General features: G+C 36.6%; 1 long non-coding RNA gene across 1 annotated transcript; it reads right to left on the bottom strand.

Annotated features, from left to right (window-relative positions):
• Positions 1 to 2,252: 2,252 nt before the first annotated feature.
• Positions 2,253 to 9,272, bottom strand: LOC127862774 (uncharacterized). The gene is made up of 5 exons (XR_008040788.1): positions 9,159 to 9,272; positions 7,005 to 7,089; positions 5,463 to 5,587; positions 3,369 to 3,495; positions 2,253 to 2,480 (listed from the first exon to the last, which is right to left on the bottom strand). It is a non-coding gene; the product is annotated as an uncharacterized LOC127862774 (long non-coding RNA).
• Between the last annotated feature and the right edge of the window lie 10,761 nt (positions 9,273 to 20,033).

Below are 20,033 nucleotides of genomic sequence, written 5' to 3'. Positions count from 1 at the left end.
TTTTGGAATTGGAATTAGTATAATTTAAATGGTAAAAGCACAGATACTGGCATGTTTATGTTGCAAATATTCATCTACAAGCATGATAAGAAAACGATTTTTAATGATTGTTCGACCATTGGAGTGCTAGACAAGATGAGAGATGTGAATATTTGGGCCAAAATGAGTGGGCATGTAAGGGATGGGAAGGGGATCCGGTTGGGAAGAATAAGTGTTAAATTTCCGAATTACCTTTCTAGCAAATAGGATGATCTTCATATATTTAAATTTCAGATGGAGAACAAGATTACAAAAAAATACACAATGACACGGATGTATTCCATTCACGCCATTCTCTCTTGTTTCGTAGGCTTGATCTTTTATCCATTTAGCCACACATTGAGAACAAATCAGTGGCAGTCTTGCTCCAGGCTGGAAGAATGTGAACACGCCGTTAAGAACTTTATTTGTTCAAATATCTGAAGTTATTAAAATATATGTGAAAAAAATCGTAAGTGCATTAAGACAAGTGTTCTTGCAGTTTGTGCCGAAATCTTAATTAAGGTATATGAATACATCCTTGAATACGTCTGAAATCGGTGACAAAATTTCACGATGCGTTTAGTATAACCGTGCATAGCCGTGCAGTGCACAATGCATTGTTAAACAAGAACACAGGCTTAGTAAATAAAGTAATTCTGGTGTATTTCACACTGCCATAAGCAGCAAAAAAATCTGTATTTTATGTACTCGTTGAAATTCTTATTTTAAAAAGTGCTTGTTCCAGACAAATCTCTGTGCGTAGGTTGTATTTTTGGTATTAAAAGTGTCGTTTAATCAATTTACCAAAACAAACTGTCATGTGTGACGTTTTCTGCAATTATTATAATGTCAAGTAAAATAGTTGAATGAAATTTATAGGATTCCAATCCGGGACCTCTTCGAGTCAGATATAACGCGCTTCCTCTGTGTCTGTCAGGCTTAAATACTGTTCAGCCTATTTAAAGTGATATAATGGGCATCTTACAATTTATAGGCGTATATTGCAACCGTTTTTTTATTTGCGGTGTTCTCACTTCATATACACTTAAATTTGTTAATAGAGCATAAACATACTATAATGCTAAAACAATATCCCGGAAAGAGAAACATAATGCATTTGAATATGAAAATGATTCGATTTCAATGTGAATCTAAATTTAGTTTTAGTGCAGATTCGTTCATACGACACAAGGACACTATTTTGTTGAACGTATCATTTCGGCTGTGAGGACTGGGTGAGTCATGTAAAATATCGAATATAATATATATTTTTATAAACAATTAGAAGAAAGATCAGTTGCAGATAATTGGTCTGTAACCACATTTTAACTAACTCTTTTGGCCTGTTAATTCTTTTCAGCTCAAATCAGCAGTGAAAATTGCCCATAATATCCCTTTTAAACACCTTGTAAGAAAACTCACGTACTTTAAAAATTATCATTACAATGCATTCCAGACGCTTTACTCTATTAATAAATGTATTTCCTTTACAGCCCAACCGATTTTTACAACTATGCTCCAGATCTGAAAGGTTACTGTAATACATGATTTAATTAATACATTAACGATATTGGGAGTAAATATTTCAGTGTTTTGTTTTAAGTTATTTATTCAACATTTTTAGACTTATCGGAAAGTTACAGTCGGGTCCAGCTGTTGAATCTTCATACTAGTATTCAACAAGTGACCTGTAAGTGTGATTATGATTCTTTAGTTATGCATACATGCCTTGCACTCGACAACACAGTCTTCAAATAGTGATGCTTTTTGGTATTTTATTTCAGATGTACATCGATGATGAAGTTACAATCGGGACACGATCTGACAAACTGAATCGCAATGGTAACGGTTATTTTATCGAAAATTCTGCTATTACCGGTATGTGGTTATTAAAATGTATTTAACAAATTACAAAATGCTTGCTCGTTGTTATAATAACGCAATCAAAAATATAATAATGCCCCTCTCTCTGAAGAGTACTTCCATTGCTTCGGTTATCATCGGTTACCTTCAGTTATTATCGGCTATCATCGTTCACCTTCAGTTATCCTCGGTTATCATCGGCTAGCATCAGTTAGCATCGTTCTCATCGCATCATTAAATATACCCCTTTGCAGAAATCAATAGTAGTATAACGATTCATTGACAAAATATATACTGGTAATTTAAATGTATAATCAACAAACAATATTCAATATATACAAAAAAATCACATCTCAGGCATTACACTAACGAAAAACGCATTGAATGTTTCTACACGACACTTGATGACATGACACTTGATGAAACTTCTGTTGATATGAGCACCGTTCTGTGAAAACGTAGCGTTTTGCATGTGCGTAAAGTGTCTTCCCAGATTAGCCTGTGCCGGTCAAGCGTTCACTCGCCGTATGCTGTTATATGGAGTTGTACGACGCAGATTTCTTCCTACATGGACTAATGACGAATAGCGTTCCACTCTACAACATAAAAAATCAACATGTGAATTAAACAACACTTGTGTTGTTGATGTTTAGTTGTTTTTTTTAATTTATTTAAAGCTTTTGTTTTGGAAAGTAAAGAAATACTTATATTATGAATCATTTGGCTCGAAGTTCGTAGCTCTCAAAGTTTTCTTGTCGGTCCCCGCGATTTCGTGCAAATAGGAGTCGTCTAAGAAATGCAAGGGGGAGGGGGGACAGTGCACTGCAACATGGTATTTAGCCGTTGATATTTCTCTTAAACGCAATCAAGATAAAATACATAGTGTGTGTGTACAACGTCTTTATCAATGCACCGGGAGACTCCCATAAAGGGCCATCACCCCCTAAAAGACTTCGGCTGCATTATGATGTTTAATGATAGATACATGAGACCTCCGGTTCTGAGACGAATCTGTTTTTTTGAGTGCCCCCCCCCCCCCCGTGAAGCCCTATTAGACTTCAAGTTGGTCGAACGTCTAATGCAAACAAAGAGTACTAGAAGTCTATACTTGAGAGTGGTCACAAATCATTCGAACCCCTGGTGACAGTGTGTTACCAGGAGGACACGAATCTGCTAAAATAATTTAGCCGCGCTAATGAACTCGGGGCTGTATGCAGTCCGCACGTGCTTATTAGTGACGTCACTTTCCGCGTGTACGATATTTTTATATCAAAGTAAGTCCTTTCTCAGTGAAAATCTTAGCAAAAGGCGGAACGTTTTGTCCCTGATTAGCCTTTGCGGACTGCATTATGCCCTTTTTTTGCAAAGCGCGATTCAATACGCTAACTTCAGACTGCACAGGCTAATCTTTGGACGACACTTTACGCATATGCATTAAGTCCCGTTTTCCCAGAGCGCCGATGATATTGTTCCAGGTACCTCACCTTTATGTATCCAGGCAGGTTGGACCAAAATCCGTAGTTTGGCAAGAGTTCCTTCCCCTCGGCGCGGCGCACGAATTTCATGAATGAAACACCGCCGATGATGTAGATGAGCAACAGTCAAGCAAATCTGTGGACGGCATTCAGAAAAATATTATAAATGAACAGGACTCTTGAAAATTTAACGTTTTCAATACAGATTTTATCAAATTATGAAACCTCAGAAATATTATCAGGAGATAATTTATATTTACTGATTTTGAGGAGACCCTTACCTCACACTCGGCCAGTGCTGCCCTTTTATTTATTACAAAAATATTTATTTTTTTGACATTTGATCATTTATAAATCTCTCATTAAATTGTAATTAATTTATTCCCTATTGTAGACATTTAATTTTTAATGGTTTAACAATAATGGGAATAATATATTCTAACAAATATTAATGACATATAAATTTATACGCAACAGGGAGCATTCCAGATACGTCCGCGCGCTCGAAAGTGCCCTTTTGACAAAAAAAAGCTCCCTGCCCTTATCAAACCCTAGCTGGAGAACTGCTTGGCCCATAAACATTGAAAGGTAAATAAAAGTTAACCTCATAGCAACACGATTCAGATTCAATAGCAATAAACAGGCAAGACACTTCAATTTAATGAGCAGACAATTAAATAAAAGATATGCGTAGGGGATATGGTGTCCGCCTAGCGATCGGAAGGTCACGTGTTCGATCCCCACTGTGGGAGCGTTCATTAGATATCCCCCAATAGACATCAAGTACTGGTTCTAGGCCCAGGACACGGACTCGAGAGCGTTTCAAATAAGCCTTAGGTTTTGTATGCAATCGAGCTAAATAAATAGGTTGAACTAAACTAAACTAAGGCAAATTTACATAGCGGTTGTGGGATTCAATCTATGTCCATCTTTAGCCCCATAAAATAGTTAAATTATTGCAAATTAATAACACTCGTATAGCCCAGTTACTATTAAAATGTTACGATCAACCATATTACCGAGACTCATGCGTGTTTCAGAGAGAAATATCGTCACAAGATGGCCTACTTGCGTCAGTAACCGTTAAGTTTATTCCGTAGTGATGCCTATACCACGTGACTTTTTAAGATCTGTGTTGGGAGAATAAAGCGCGACCCAGTTAAGATTTTTAATGATGCCTTTTTAAATATTTCTCCACTTGGTCGCGCTTTATTCACCCAACACAGATTCGAAAAAGTCACGTGGTATAGGCACCGTGGTTATACGACTCCTCGCTTGATCAACCTATTAATTTTATTATTGGAATATCATATTACCTATTGAAGGATCGTATGTTCAATCGCTTAATTGATAGTTTCAATATGTATGTTATTAGCAAATTGTATAATATTGATCATTAAATGCTCAAAAACCTTGATTAAAAAATGAATCTAATTCTCGCTCTGAGAAAACCGGGCTTAATGCATGTGCATAAAGTGTCGTCCCAGAGTAGCATGCGCAGTTCAACACTTTTCGCATGTACATAGTATTTTTGTTTAGAGAAATTCTCGTTCAAACAAACAGCCAGTCTATGCGGAAAGTGTCGTTCCTGATTAGCCTTGTGTAATGTACATGCTACGCTGAATTGACATTTTACGAACATGCATTAAGCCTGGGATGACATTTTACGAACATGCATTAAGCCTGGGATGACATTTTACGAACATGCATTAAGCCTGGGATGACATTTTACGAACATGCATTAAGCCTGGTTATTCTAGGGAGATGCTCATATTGTATCTTTATATAGGACAATATTTTATGAACTTTTTGAATTAGCGCAGTATTAAGTGTCGACCTATTTTTTACCATTCTGAAGCAATGTGTAAATTGCTTTATGAGAACAGCATAAAACCATAACAGCCTGCACGTTCTTCACAGGCTGTTCAGATTGTATGCGGTTTGCTGCTCATTAGTATTTTATGGTTTGGACATGTAGCCTTTACAATTTAATTTAAGTAATAAAGGTATTCAATTCCAATTGATTTCTAAGGGACTACGTGTACACGCGTCAAAGTGTGCGCAGCACAGGATTAGGTGACCCGAAATAAAATTGTTCCTTACATAATGAGAAACACCACTCCGCCACTAATCCCTCCTCCTCCCCCTCCTCCTCCTGTACAAGGCTTCAGCGGCCCGGCCTCGTTACACGCCCCCGGACATGCGCACACCGTCTTCAATGTCAGCGTCTGTAGGCGCAATCACAAAAATCTCTTTTCATGGCTTGCATAAACTTATTTTGTCAGTAATAAACTTGCATACTCTTATTTTGGGAGTAATAAACTTACAAAAACTAATTTTAGGAGTTATAAACTTGCAAAAACTTATTTTGGGAGTTATAAACTTGCATATACTTATTTTGGGAATTTTAAACTTGCATTAAATCATTTTGAGAGTTTTAAACTTGTATTTGCTCATTTAGGGAGTTTTAAACTTGCATAAATGTAATTGTGGAGTTTTAAATTTTCATTAACTCCTTTTGGAGTTTTAAAATTGCTTAAACTTATTTTGGGAGTTTTAAGCTTTCTTAAACTTCTTTTGGAATAAAAACTATTATTTGTTCATCTCAGTAGTTCCAAATTGTCAGTCATCAAAACCTGTATCAATGCTCAAGACTGTCATTATCCTACACGTGAAGTCATTACTTAAAAAGTGTTCATTTAAAGGGAGGCTCCGTTTAACATACATAATACATAAACATTTACGAAAGGTCTTAATAAGCAATTGTAATTGCCACAAAATATTGGTGTTTGATGAGATTGTAAGTGTATGTGTGTTTATTCTGTTAGGTTTCATGATCAGTACATATATACGTTAAACCCAGCAGCTTGAGTATTGTTTTGAGTTGGTAAGCACACTTTCTATTGTTGTATGTTAGGTTTCGTTCCGCATCATGGAGCAGTAATGCATATGTTGTTTTTTGAAACTGTTATTCAATGTACATGTACATGATATTATTTTGAATCAATATTTCAATATCTTTAATTTACCTTTATCGAATAAGGGTTTATTCCTAATTCGTCATACAGTGCTGAAAGATTTGATGACACATTGAATTGTGCATTTTAATTCTTTAAAAAAAGGTTTGCATGAATGATCTCTAGTTCTTTTCAAGAATAATATCCCCAGATTTCAGTTGGGAATTCATATTATTTACAAACCGATAAAAGTGGATGAAGTATTATGTTACCGTGATCTGAAATTGATTGTATTGTTTTATACCATTGATTGTATTGTTTTTTATTGTATTGTTTAATACCAGTTTCCGTTTTTAAATAAAGTTAAACCCAAATATTTGAATGATGTGACGATTTCAAACCGTTCTCCATATAAAGTAAAGTCACAACTTGTATATGAGTAATAATATGCATGTATTCATATATAAAAGTGATAAACATATATTTATACGGACGTATGAGTGGATGAGTGATAAACATGCGTGTGTACGAGCATATGAGTGATTAACATGCATGTGTACGAACATACGAGTGATACACATGCATGTATATGTACATATGGGTGATAAACATGCATGTGTTCGAACATATGAGTGATAAACATGCATGTACACACACAAACGAATGATAAACAGACATGTCTACGTACAAATGAGTTAAGTCCAGTAGCCCCCTGCGCAGTCATTATGGGTTTACATGCATGTAAGTCACATACCAGCTGCACTGTTGTGGCGCTGCAATTTCAGAAAATGATTTCATAAATTGGTTCTACTACCCACAATGACCTCACAGGGCTGTCTAGAACTCATATGTACGTATACATGCATGTGTATCACTTGAATTTATGTATGTATGCATGTTTAGCACATTAATTAATGTATGCATGAATGTTTATCACTTTAATTCGTGTATACATGCATGTTTATCACTTGAATTCGTGTATACATGCATGTTTATCACTTGTGTTTATGTACAAGCTATTTTATATGTAAATATGATTGATAAATGTTCGTGTATAATGTATAAGAGAGATATGAATGCAGGTATTCATCAATACAAGTGATACGCATGCGTGTATACGTACATATGATCTAAGTCCAGAAGCACCGCCGCCCTGCGCAGTCATTATGGGTGTGCATGCATGTATGTAACATTCCAGTTGGACTGTTGTGGTGCTGCAATGTCAGAAAGAAATTTCATGCAATTCTCTTCAAAATCTGTAACTGCTTGTATGTCAACAATGACTGCGCAGGGCTTCTTCGCTTCGCTTCTCGATTTAACACTTATGCATGTATGTATACATGCATGTTTATCACTTGTTTTATGTACAAGTTTAAGTATATGCATATATGACTGATTAACTGGAATTGTTATGTATGTATGCATGATACATATGAATGAATGTAATATACATAAGTGTTAAATCCAGAAGCAAAGCAGCTTATATCGCTGTCCCTTAACTATCAACAATCATCAACGGTGAATTTCAATAATTGATTTTCGTTCTGGGAAAACGGGGTTTAAAGCACCTGCGTAGAGAGTCGTCCCTTATTAGCCCCTGTGCACATACATTTGGCCCGGTTTTCCAAGAGCAAGAATCACACCCTGACTGACCCGACAATCGGGTCAGTTTTCGCTACAAAATGACCCGGGTTCAAACTCCGAAGAAATATTTTTTCATGTAACTTATTTTCTTGATATTGTTACTTACCGAATGATTTAAAAACCATAGTATTTTTATACATAACATTAAATTTAATTGGAAATAAATGCTTCACGGATTTATGTAAACAAAATAGAAAACGTCACATACATATGTGAACAAGTCAAAAAACTTTACGTGTATATGTGAAAAAAGTCAAGCAACTTCACGTTTACATGTAAACGAGTCTAACAACTTAACGTATACATCTTAACGGAGAATTTTAAGGTCTTTATCAGATAGGAGACTTGCTTGTATAAATCAAAATTAAAGCAAATTCTTAGAAAATCATATTTAAAGAATATTCTTATTCTTATATCAATGTCCAAGAATTGATTGATGAATACGAGCCATGAACGTACGTGGGGAGTTAATGACCCGCACTGTAATCAATCAGAACTTACGTGAGGAGTTAATGACCCGCAGTGTATCCAATCAGAACTTACATTAGGAGTTCATGACCCGCGGTATATCCAATCAAAACGTGTTTAGAAGTCCATGACCCGCGGTATATCCAATCCGAACGGGCGTTAGAAGTCCATGACTCGCGGTATATCCAATCCGAACGTGCGTTAGAAGTCCATGACCCGCAGTGTATCCAATCAAAACTCAAGTGAGGTGCTCATGATCGGCCGTGTATCCAATCGGAACTTACGTTAGAAGTCCATCGCGCGAAGTGTATCCAATCAGAACATAAGTTAGGAGTTCGTGACCGACCGTGTACTAAATCAGAACTGAAGCGAGGAGACCATGACCGGCCGGATATCCAATCTTAACTTACGTGATAAGTCCGTGACCAGCCGTGTATCCAATCAGAACTTGACCACCCTGTATCCAATCAGAACTTACGTGTGCAGTCCGTGACCGGCCGTGTATCCAATCTGAACTTACGTGAGCAGTCCATGACCGGTCGTGTATCCAATCAGAACTTACGTGAGTAGTTCATGACCGGGCGTGTATCCAATCAGAGCTTTCGTGAGTAGTTCGTGACCGGGCGTGTATCCAATCAGAGCTTACGTGAGTAGTTCATGACCGACCGTGTATCCATTCAAACCTTACGTGAGTAGTTCGTGACCGGGCGTGTATCCAATAAGAACTTACGTGAGCAGTCCGCGACCCGCCGTGTATCCAACTTCCAGACCGGAATCTCCCGCGCCAAACTGCGCCGTCTGCTGGTCGCCAATGTCACTCGACTGCTCGATAGTGTTAGTATGGCAAGCCTGGAGCAGACGACACATTACAAGAGGTTAAAGGTTACTTTACACTAAATCAGTTTGTATCATCCGGCGACCATTCGAATGAAGTGACTATTTCGAACGAGTCAATTTTCTCTTCCGCTTTAAAAGTGATTTAGCGACCGTGATCATGCTTTTTCTAATTATTTCATGACTACATTTTGAAATCTGTTTATTAGAAACCTGCTGTGGTGATGCCTATATTGCTTAAAGCTCGATTGGTCATAGCCGGCTCGGGTGCTTCTTAAACGTACCCCGGGTACTCTTATGTAAACTACAATTTTATCCGGGTAGGAAAATATACTAAAACGTATCCGTGAATACTAACGCTAAATTCACGTTTAATAACATTATACTTAATCATTCGTTTACCAATTTTAATTAAAGTTTTAGACCTGCGATATGACTTTTTGATTTTCTGTTGTTCTTTTTTGTTCGCATATTTCCAATGATATTCTGCATCCAAAATAAAAAGAAACCCCCAAAAAGTCATGTTTTTAAGGCATTTCATTCCAAATTACAGCCTGTTTTTTTTCCAAAAAAATTATAACCATTTAATTACACATGTCGGTCCTAAGAACATGAATATTTGTAAAGCAATACTCAGTTTAATAATTAGTGAATGCAAATATAATTTAGACATATATCTTTTCAGCTCAATATTAGTATCGCCATCTTCTTTGATTTCGACCAAATTATAGTAGTTTTACGCACATACTTGGGGACAGTTCGAGGTGACTCAAAGTTTCGTAAAATGGCGGAATTTACTACCTCCCATTCACATTGCTGGTTTTCCCAATGTCAGTGTTCTCCTCACAATTTTGCGACAATGGCGCGGAACCAATACTTTTCCCAATTAGGCAAAAAAAGACAATCGCTGGAACCGAACAGTCCGGTCCGGGCGATGTTCATTTTTGAGTGAGTCTACTTTACGGGTACATCGAAACAAGGTAGATATGAGTTAACAGAGCTAATCTTAAAGGATTCGGATTTTTAAATGTTTTTTTATATGAGTTATGTAGCTCCTTACCTATTTTATAAGCAATAATGGAAACAATCTCTACGACGCTTAAATTTTAGCGGAAATAAAAATTATCATATTTGACGTTTGACATTATAATAATGAAAATAATGTGTGTGTGTTTGCTGTTTTTGTGTGTGTGTCACTGCTTGTATATAAAATATAGATCATCTTGATATCAAAGTGTTTGTTTTGTTTAATTTGATTCTACTTACTATAAATGATAACGTTATAGTTCCGAGTAATATGACCTACCAACACATATCGACAGATATAACAATTTCCTGTTGAACTGATATAAAAAATATATCTAGCAGAAATATATATCAGGCAGATATCAATGTAGCGGTATGATAACACATGATTAACATACATGTTATTAATCAATTGCAAAGCTCAAGCCAAGGTTTAGGAAAATTTAAATTGTAATATGTAACTTGTCAACAAGCACGAGTTTTGCTCCACCAGCTTGAACAATGGCGAACTTTTAACCCATTAATGCCTAGTGGACTCTCCCATCCTTCTAAATTGGATCAATTTATTTCAAAAATTAGGGATGTCTAGTATATTTTTTTCTATATTTAGAATATTTCTTACATAAATTCCTTTAAGCAAACAGCGTATACCCAGATGAGACGCCGAATCATGCGGCGTCTCATCTGGGTCTACGCTGTTTGCCAAGGCTTTTTTTCTAGACGCTAGGCATAATAGGATTAAGGACAGAACAGAACATACATTTATTACGACTTGTGCATAGTACATCGTCAGTCTTAACCATGCGGTAGTACACATAAATTAGAAGATCGAGTTCAGAGAAATTGATCATAGGGTAAATAGTCGTGTACATACAATCTAACAAAATACATGACGTGGTTTGAAAAAAAAAACACAAATATTTATGAGAAAGGATGCGTATCATCTTGTAAATATTTAAGGAAATAAACCAAACTGGAAAATCAATTATCTTACGCATACCACATGCCAATAATAATAGTTAGACATAGAAGACAAACACTGTGTATACTCCAAATATGATAGCAAACAATCGGACAAGTCTGTTTTACATGTGTATAAAGATACAAATATATTTTAGTTGTGGAAAATAAATATTGAAAATGGATCATCTAACAAATATCAAATGGATACTGGTGACCACGCATGTCGTATAAATGTAAGCCAAACCATTTGTTTACTGCGTGAAATAAATATGCCACGGTCTATGAAAACGGGGCTTAATGAAAGCGCGTTAAGTGTCGACCCAGGTAAGCCTGTTCAGTCCAGACTGGCTATCATTGACAACACTTTCCGCTGTAATGGCTTTTTGCGTTTAAAGGAAGTATATTCTTTACAAAAAATCAGTTAAAGCGCAAAACGACCTTGCGGACTGCACAGGCTAACAAGGAACAGGCTAACAAGGGATGACATGCTAACAAGGAACAGGCTAACAAGGGACATGCTAACAAGGGACAGGCTAAAAAGGGACAGGCTAACAAGGGACTACAGGTTAACAAGGGACGACAGGCTAACAAGGGACGACAGGCTAACAAGGGACGACAGGCTAACAAGGGACGACAGGCTAACAAGGGATGACAGGCTAACAAGGGACGACAGGCTAACAAGGGACGACACATTTTAACATAGTGCGACTCAAATACTATGTAATGATGTATTTGATGTATTAAGAGAGCAAGATGCTGGTAGCGAAGCATTTAAGCATGTTTATATCAGTAAAAAATGATATATAGTGCGCATTTAACAGTTATATAATTGTATTTATAATGTATATTTGTAATATTTTGCGTATACAACAGTTGCAATAAATCATATTTATAGTTAATTAGTTCATCTATATTTATACAAATACTCTATTGCAGTTGCTGTGTTTATTTTTTTTTTCCACATTTTTAATTGTTGTACGGCAAATGTTTTGAGGAAAAAATTGGTTATTAAAGCGAGATTATACGATTTGTTATATGTGTTGAATTGTTATATATTGATCGAATATGTTAGAATAACACAAAATAGGCAAGCAAATCTATACATTGAAGGCGAATTTCATAAAATGCAGCAAAAATAAATTAGCGTCCCGAGCCGATTGTGACGAAGATATTTCGTACATATCTTCCTAAAATAACCGAAGCATTCGTCTTTATTAGGATCAGAGTTAGTGTTCGTGTGTCGTATGAATAGATATCGTTGCAGAAATTTAAAATGAACCGTTAAACTAAATTTAGATTCACATCGTACATGCATGATAAACATGCCGGCGAATTCGACTGTACAGACATTTTCGATTTCAGAATTAAATATCTGGCTTATATACGACACTTTCCGCCTAAACTTGATTTTCGGTAAGGAGAGACTTCCTTGAAACTAAAAATACCATTAAAGCGGAAAGTGTCGTCCCTGATTAGCCTGTGCGGACTGCACAGGCTAATCTGGGACGACACTTTACGCACATGCATTAAGCCCAGTTTTCTCAGAACAAGACACCATTACGCACAACAATCGTCGTTTACGTAATTTCTTAACAATGTTACCGCCGAATTCAGAACTGCATCGTAAAACAGAACTGCATCGTAAGACACATTACAAATTTAATAATTTTCGCTTTTTGTGAATAAAAGGGATGTTTATTTCAGAAAATGCGTTTCGAGAAGAGGAACAAAATTATTATGTTGTAATTACTTTTACTTAATGTCACCTATACAGGCGATTCTAAGCACGTTAGAAGACTAAGGTAGACAAGCGACGTGACATCGCGTTTGACAAATACACATTTAAATGGGGGAACAAACATGATTACGCTGTAAATTATCTTTCACGTGGCCGACTGTAACGTGCATGTAAATTAATAAGATGTCATGTCATATGACCATGTTAAATTCATTATTAATTATTAGAAAAGTGCCATCGCTCTCTCTCTCTGTGTTTTTTTTTATTATTTGCCAGAAATAAGCCAACAAATACGAGCGAAAAACTAACTTATGTGTTACGTCTTTCATCGACAGCTTAATGCGTTTTTATGGCTCAAAAATAGAGAAATCATTATTTTATGCCTATTGAGCAATACAAAAACTATAACAACATATCCATAAAAATGCATACAATGTTTATAGCATGCTCAGAATTATTAATATTGGCAATGAGACAATTTATATTCGATTGAGTGCGTGTGTGCGTGAGCGAACGAGTGAGCGATCGGTCGATCAATTTAGCGAGCGAACGAGCTATTAAGTTCGTGAGCGAGTGAGTGAGTGACTGAGCGAGTGAGTGACTGAGCGAGGGAGTTAGTGAATAAGCGAGGAGTCGAACAGTCGAATCAGAGAGGGGTCGAACAGTTGTATCTATTCCACGGTCTACATCAGAGAGGGGTCGAACAGTTGTATCTATTCCACGGTCTACATCAGAGAGGGGGTCGATATCGCACTAATGTCAAATCTATTAAATCGTAAATAACAATCAAAGCCACGAGTTTTAGGGAAGCCAAACCATGAACGTTTGAGGACGACCGCAAGTTATGAAGCGGAAGAGGTAAAATCTTCAATTTAATAATGGCTCCACTTTGAACTTCGATGACTCCGATGCCCTTTTTTATTGCTGTTTCGATACTGAAGCGGGAGTTCGATTGAAATAAATCACACATGTTTTCAATAAAAGACACTTGATTAGTTATTCATAATATTCAATCAAAGGTAGATACATGTATTTTCTTAACATCGATGGTTGTAAGACTACCTCCACATCCGAGAGATACTAAATTCATTGCGTATTTACACAAAGAGATTGTGTTGAAATCATTGTTGCGGCGCAAGTGTACACGACACACAGATAGCATGAGCTTAACTTTGGGAAAACGGGACTAAATGCATGTGCGTAAAGTGTCGTCCCTGATCAGTCTGTTCCATTTGCGCAGACTAATCAAATACGACATTTTCGCCTAATGGAGTTTCGCTAAGAAAAGGATTAACACGATGAAAGCGGAAAGTGTCGTCCCTGTGCAGATTAATCAAGGATGACACTTTACGCACATTAATTCAGCCTGTTTCCCCAGAGCTGTGATAACATTTATAATAATATGTGTCGCGTTCTGAGAAAACTTGGCATAATGCATGTGCGTAAAGTGTCGTTCTAGATTAGCATGTGCAGTCCGCACAGGCTAATCAGGGACGACACGTTCCGCGTTTATGGTCTTTTTAGTTTCAATGAAGTCTCTCCTTACCGATAATCAAGTTTAGGCGGAAAGTGTCGTCTCTGATTAGCCTGTGCGGACTGCACAGTCTAATCTGGGATGACACTAAACGCACATGCATTAAACCCAATTTTTTTAGAACACGGCTCACATATCTTTGAAATCGATTTATCATGTTGACGTTCTAGATAAAGCATCCACTGCTTTTGATTTCAACAATAAAAATAATAAAACATGCCACTTTTCACTGAAATGTTGGCAATGAAATAACCTTGATTTCTTGCAACTTTTAAAAACTATTTATTGCCATGATTCGCTTGTTCAGAAAATACAAGCGTAACTGCGCCTTGATGATCTTTGATGCATGCGAGAGTTTAATATGTTTCCCTATTTATTTGACAATAAGAACTTATGTAATTGCACGCTTAAAAAATGGGAAAGATTTACTGTCTGTTATAATGTGTATTTACTAGTTTCGAAAGAGTTGATGACGATCTAATCATAGTTTACGTATCGAGACACGTGTTCGGCTGTAGATCATTGAAGCTTTACATGTGGTTATTGACCTATTACTGAATTCCGCAATAACAAAAACGCAAAAATACTAAGACACACAACACGTTTCTTTAAAACAACCGATTTCCATCTATTTTGCATAAAACTTGATAACAGACTAAGTGTCGAAGTCTTAGTTTTAATTGTCAACATTAACCAAGAGATGTCGCATAGGTTTCACATTATAGGAATGACGAGCAAGCGTGTGCACAGGACAACGAAAACAAACCAACTTTTATTTCAACGACAAATCAGACGAATATCACATACATGTACATGTCATTGATACTTTAGCTATCCGTTTCCGACAGACTTAAGTACATACGTTAATGCGATGAAGAGAGGACGAGCGGAGTAAACGGGTAGATAGGACAAGCTGCATTCATAAATACAATTGAGCCGCGCTCTGTGAAAACGAGGCTAAATAAGTGTGCGTTAAGTGTCGTTCCCGTCTAGCCGTGCAGTCCGCACAGACGTATCAGATACGACACTTACCACGAAAACTAGATTTTCGCTAAAAAGAGACTTCCTTTAAACTAAAAAATAACATCAGAGCGGAAAGTGTCGGTCCTGATTAGCCAGTGCGGACTGCACTGGTTTATCTGTGACGGCACATTACGCACATGCATTAAAGCCCGTTTTATCAGAGACAGGCTTAATTGAACTTATGGCATAATAAACATGACCAGTGGGTGACCCGTTTGGCATTCCCGGACATTCGGCACCTCGCAAATAAGTCGGAAAGGACATTGGCACTCGATTAAATAACACAGTTGAATGGTCGGCAAATTTATGAGGTGCCGATCGTTGGGTAATGCAAAAAAAGCATTGAGCCGATTGTTCGGCTGCCGTTGTTCCGGATACCTTTATAGGCTTAATACTTAAGTGTTCTGTGTGTCACACATTTCCACTTTAAATTATGTAAACACGATTAGTGACACATTTACTTTTAAGCTTTATATTTTCACTTCTGTAACAAGTTTTTAACTACAGAATCACATTTGCAACTTTTAGTAAACTACCTATGCGCGTGAAAACTGAATCTTAACTCGAGCGCTTGTAATCACGCATATCTATCATTCACGAAAGGTCGCTGGATTGATGTCCCATAGCTTTATGCTTCACATTTTATTTTAATAACAGTCAAGTTTAATTTTTCAGGGTTTTTTCAGTGTAATTTGACTTTTTTTCATAAAAAATTAATGCTTATGTCAAAGATCAGAGAATGTTCGCCCAGTTGCTGCCATGAAAGTTCAAATTGCAAACATGCTATAGAAGGAAAACAGTAGAATAAAAGAGACAAAGGGTATGATTAATAATTTGCAAATACGATCGCATCAGTCGAGCGATCGCGTAGCCGAAGCCAGAGTCGTTGTGTTGTTGACTTTCTCTTGAGTTCTGATGCATTCAAGTGGCCGCAAGAATTATGATAATTATTTTCATAATGAGACCCTCGCTTCTTTCATGATTATGTTTATGTATATGACAACTAAATGCTTATTAGATACACAAGATTCGTCGCTTGCTATGTATGGCACGTCGCTATCCCGGGGCAATACTATTTACTTGTTTGGGTTTGTATCCCTTTTTTAGCTAAGAAAATGCCTAAATTCAGATGTTTAAAAAGATATTACGATGCTATTTGATGCGTTAGTATGATATGGATGCTCAATAGTGAATACTAAGATAAAGTTTGTATAAAGACACCTCCTGCATCGCAGTAGACAAAGTTTCACTAAACAAAAGTGCACGAAAAAACAGTGATGCTACCTGGTTGAAAACAATAGCATCGTAGAAAACTTCGAAATCCGACAATGAAGTTATACAATTTGTGTTTTGCTTGCAATAACGTACTAAATGGCAAAAATATGTGCATCGTTCCCGATTGGAGCCGAGTCATGCGGAACTGTGCATTGTGTGATATGCGCCAAGCGTAGCCCAAGACAAGCATGAGCATTCGCGCCGTGTAATCAAGTGCCTTAAAGAGACATGTTCACATATTTTGGCATGTATTGAAGTCTGTCATTAAATGCTTTATATTGATAAATGTAAACATTGGATCTAAAAAAGCTCTTGTAAAAAAACAAGAATAAAATTACAGAAAGAAAAACAAGTAACCCATAACTGCACTGATCTCTGGAGTAAAAGTCTACCGCTCAGACCACTCGGCCATCTGTGCTCATACCATGAGTGCTGTTTGAAAACTTTATATAAACAATCCTCGTAGTGTCACAAAATATAAAGACAACAACATGAACTCTTTAAACTATTCAATCGTTTCGCGTTGCAACGCTTTATAATATTCAGGTTTTAAAATTGTCAAAGAATGCATATAATGGATAATTAAGAGCATGTTAAATGTTCAGAATTAGGTTTTTTTATCACAAATATCATCACTACAACACAAAATTCCGAATCTCAAACAATTTTTTTATTTTTTTTCAATAAACCAAAACGTGAAAAGGTCCCTTTAAATCCACGAGAGGTTTCGTGGCCTAGTAAGCGGGTAAGGTAGCTTCTTACCAGACTGCTCGGATACGCAGGCTGGTCTTGAGCTAAACTGGCCGCATACGGTTAAGACCCATTTTCGCATGTCGCTCCTCATATTAACTATGCCGAAGCAAAAGACCCGATTTTTATTTCAGACAAAGTTTGTAATTTTAATAGTTAAAAACTGTTACGACTATCTCCTTTGAAAGCGTTCTATATAATTGTATAGTTAACGGTTAAATTCAAACTCATACAGAACAAATTATTAAGTCATCAAACGCTACAATATAACTGCAATTTGAAATAAAGACTGCAATGAACTAGTTAAAACCACAAACTCCTGAACCCAATATTCCAGTCAGCAATACTATGTGTGTGAACATGAGACAAACACATATCGTTTACATCCATTTTTTACCATCATGCGGTCGTTTATTGTTATTTGTGAGATTTTGTTAAATATAACATTGCATATGTTTATTGCAAAAGTAACTTATCTAAAGACGAAGTAATTTATGCGATATGCGGTTTTGTTAAGGTAACCATTGCCAAAGCTATATATGCATGTGCCGAAGAAATTATTTAACATGTCATGTTAATGTAGGTTTACATAAACGGCGGGTTTTATCAACAAAATATCGACGTATTTACGTCTATAGATGTTTATCACAGCGGTAAATATTGGCTAGGCGTCGAGGACATATCTAATATGGGGACCGGAGTGACGGGCTAAAGGGATTTTCACACATATTTGATACGTTCATATTTTATCTGCGCGTCCAATGCCCTCTGGCGGCTTGGCGTACTCTCTGGTCAGTCTGTTGCGCGAATTCACTTAATAAACGGCGACAGTCCTCCGTGGGGGATATGTTCATCCACTCATCATATGGTGTGAAATATTTGTATGCACTTTATTCACTTTGGCGTCATGAAAATATATGAACATGATAATAATGTTTACCACGAAAAACGTTCCTAACTTTAAAGGACGTATTTTAATATACAAGAAAATTGCCAGTTTTCAACAATTTTGTGTTTTACACTTAAACAATACCAACGACAAGATAGGGACATCAAACAAAGTTAATATAAAATGTTAGAAAATGCTATCGAGGTTCCCTATTAAGAATGGATAACGTCCAGCCTCGTTCTGGAATTCTGCGAGTAACGATACTTCGCGCTCTAATCAGTTTTTGCTTATTGTGCAAAAAGGTCTATTGCTGTCAGGTTAGATGATTTACACAATGATATATCTTAATACCACGAGACTTAATAATGATAACACCTTGATTTGGTACTTCTCATGATCATGACAAAGCGAATGCCGAATTCTCACTAAAGCAGTAGAATTTAAAAGTGCACTTTACGTTTCTCTGATGCCTTGAAGGTGAGTTCGTTTGCTGTAAAAGACAACAACAGCAACGTTAACACACGTTTGTGCACTCAAAGAGTATTGCAAACAATTAAGCAAAGCAACATATTTCCATCTAAACCCTTAAATTCCAATAGGAATTGAGGCTTGAAGAAAGCAGACAGACAAATAGACAGAAAGATAGTTTATTCAGATTTATACAATTGTACATTGTCTTCATGCTTAAATACACATACTATTCTCTGTCTCGAAACAAGGCATAACAAGATAACATTAAAGAATAAAAATACCAATAAATACAATCGATGGTAAGAACACCTAGGTTCTATCAAGGCGGTACTGAAGTTTAATGAACAGTATTATTAAGTATTGTATTTCTTTTAACAAAAGCTTCTTTAATAAATCTACAAACATTATAAATTGTTGATTGGTCACATGAAACTAGTAAGTTGTGGTATTTATATACAGATGGGCTTATACAAAATGAACGGCAAATATAAGTTTTTCTTAACTCACTGGCATATACACATTTAAATAGTATTCATCTTCTAAATCAAAGTCATTACAACACAGAAATAACTTGTTTACTTAAAAGCATACTTCAGGAATTACCGCTGCAAAATATGACGTCGGCAAGAAGTACAAAACACTTGAGCCTCGCACTTGGAAAACGGGGCCTAATGCATGTGTGTAAAGTGTCGTCCCGATTAGCCTTTAGGTCCGTTAAGTTATTACGTTACGCCACTTTTAGCCAGAACTGGATTTTCGCTGAAAAAAATACTTCCTGTAAACGAAAACTTTCGTTAATGAGGAGAATGTCGTTGCATGAGCTGACTGCACAGGCTTATCAGGGACGACACTTTACGCCTTGATTAGATTTCGTGAAGTAGTCTTCCTTTAAATGTAAAAAGCAATAAATGCGGAAAGTATCGTCCTTGTTATCCTGGGTGGACTGCACAGGCTTATCTGGGACGACACTTTACACACATGCATTAAGCCACGTTTTCAAAGATCGCTGCTGAATTATTTTCATATTTAAATTCCTTCATTTGAAAGCCATATGTACGAGGCACGCGTAAACAGACTATCAATGGCGTTCCATGTTTTGTTT

The sequence above is a fragment of the Dreissena polymorpha genome, chromosome 1 (genome assembly GCF_020536995.1).
Source record: "Dreissena polymorpha isolate Duluth1 chromosome 1, UMN_Dpol_1.0, whole genome shotgun sequence".
Lineage (NCBI taxonomy): Eukaryota > Metazoa > Mollusca > Bivalvia > Myida > Dreissenidae > Dreissena > Dreissena polymorpha.
Note: the sequence above shows the minus strand (reverse complement) of the source record. Positions and strands in the feature narration are given on the sequence as shown.